We start from the raw sequence: 2656 nt of genomic DNA on the forward strand, positions 1-2656 counted from the left end.
TCTTTCTTTCTTTCTTTCTTTCTTTCTTTCTTTCTTTCTTTCTTTCTTTCTTCCTTCCTTCCTTCCTTCCTTCCTTCCTTTCTTCCTTTCTCTCCCTCTCTCCCTCTCTCCCTCCCTCTCTCTCCTGTCTTTCTTTCCAGGTTGAGGGAAGCTGAGGATTGAACCTGGGACCTTGCCTATGATGGACAAAACCACTGAGCTACATACCTAACCCTTTTAAAATAAAACTGGGTATTGCCAGGACCCTTTTTTGTTTGTTTTTGTTTTTCTTTTTTTGTTTTTTCGAGACAGGGTTTCTCTGTGTAGAAATCCCTGGCTGTCCTGAAACTCACTTTGTAGACCAGGTGGCCTCGAACTCAGAAATCCGCCTGCCTTTGCCTCCCGAGTGCTGGGATTAAAGGTGCGCGCCACCACCGCCTGGCACCAGGACCCTTTTTCCAGCATCCTTTTTAATGTCCTCCCTCTTGCTGCTACCCTTTGTGCTTGATCTGTTTCTCATATGCCGGATGCTGTTAGGTTTCATTGACATCTCCACTTTAGAGACGAGGAAACTGAGTCTCGGGGATTCAACTATCTTGAGGAAAGAAACTTGGGCTGGAGGAAAGCAGGAAATAACGTGGGTGAGGGAGTGAAGGGCGTGTCTGGGTTCCACGTAGGATTGTGTAGCGGTTCCTGGAAACTTGTGGATGAGGCTATTCCTGAACAATGCTGGAACCACTGTCAGCCTTCTCTTTCTGTCTCTGGTTCTCACTAGGGAGCCCACAATAAGCAGAGGGGTGGGGGCCTGGGCTCGGGAGGGTCGAGAGAATTTGGCAGGAATCCATCGCTTCCTCTCTTTCCAGATGGCTAGAGGCCCTTAAACAATCCACTCCCCCAGCACATTCCACTTCAGGGTCGGAGTTGGGAAAAGACTGCCAGGAAATGGCGGCTAAAGCCTAGTGGGGGCTGGTACCGGGTCACCGAAGCAAATGGGGTCAAGATAGATAAATGGCAGATGGTGGTGAGGGAAGGAAGACGCGAAAGGTGTCTGCAGAGCTAGGGGAGGGATAAATACCACTTTTGTTAGCTATTGCCAAGCATCTGGAAAGCCTAGGCTATCTCTCCCGCCTTCTCAGACCCCTCCCCCTCCCCTCCCCCAAGTAGGGCGGGGAAAGCAGGCCAAAATGCAGCATAACCAAAGACTGGGAAGTCAGGACAGCCACCTTCCCTACTAACTGCCACTGTGTGACCACCTCCCTCACCCCCACTCCCCTGGGTTATCGGAGGCTCATTGGTTCCCCAGTCTCGCCCTTCAAGCAGGAACTCCCTGCAGACAGCTCCCAGGAGTAGGTGGGAAGGGACACTGCAGCTACCTCCTCTAGAAGGTGTCACATTACCCTACACAGCGCTCCTGGCTCGGCTTGCAGGAAGCAGCAGAATACAAGTTTATTTTCAGTTGAGAGTTGATCCAAGGTTTATGGTTTGTGATTAATCTTTTCCTTCTGTTCTTGAATCTCCTATCGATGATGGGATCAAGAACAACTGTCACAACACCATATTGGAACTTTTACAAGTTCTGAAAACACGCTGGTTGTTTTTATTTTTCTACCCATTGTTCTTTCCTTTTCTTCATTTAGATATGTTTTTCCTACGTACCAAAATCCTAGAAGCATGTTTCTTCCACCCACCCTCTCTCCTTAGCTCACACTTACTTGCTCCCATTTTGCTTTGCTTTGTCTGAACTGCGATAGCTCAACAGGACCTTAAACACACAATCTCCTGCCTCCTGCTTCCAAATGCTGAAATTTCAGGCCTGTGTAGGGGATGGGGGTAGTGGTCCAGACAGATTTCTGTTCTCTAAATCTTTTTGAGCAAATAAACCAAGCACTTATTATTTTCAAATTATTTGACGTGTGTGTGTGTGTGTGTGTCTTAAAGATTTATCTTATTTATATTAGTACACTGTAGCTGTCTTCAGACACACCAGAAGAGGACATCAGATCTCATTTACAGGTGGTTGTGAGCCACTGCTGAGAATTGAACTCAGGACCTTTGGAAGAGCAGTCAGTGCTCTTAACCACTGAGCCAGCTCTCCAGCCCTTGACGTGTGTTTTTAAATTTTTCCTGTTAAGCTGTACTCCTCCCCCTTTTGGTGGTGTGGTGGCCTAGTACTTTTCCCAATCTAGGCATGTAGGGTTGTTGCTTATTTATTTATTTATTTATTTATTTATTTATTTATCTATTTATTTATTATTGTTTGGGGTTGACCTATCATAGGCCAGTAATCTTTAAATGTGACGACTTCCAAAACCTTCCTGTTGGATGGAGACTGAGGAATAATGGACATGAAGCTTTTTTAGAGGGAATAGGAATGTCCTAAAACTTCCATTACAGTGATGGTTTAACCAAGTCTGTAAATTTACAAAGGACTGTTTTAGTAAGAATCCTCCTTTCCTTCACCAAGTAGTCTCTAGCTACTGACAGCCTCACTCAGCTCCTTGGCTGTAAATCTATGCTATCGTTGTTATAGTTGGAATCGAGTTGTTCTATACTGAAATCCCTTTTCCTTTATTATAGGAGTTTGTACTCAAAAACCTATCTAGGGAGTGGAGAGATCGCTCAGTGGTTAAGAGACCAAGTTGCGCAGGGCGTGGTGGTGCACGCCTTTAATCCCAGC

The sequence above is a fragment of the Mus pahari genome, chromosome X, assembly GCF_900095145.1.
Source record: "Mus pahari chromosome X, PAHARI_EIJ_v1.1, whole genome shotgun sequence".
Classification (NCBI taxonomy): Eukaryota; Metazoa; Chordata; class Mammalia; order Rodentia; family Muridae; genus Mus; species Mus pahari.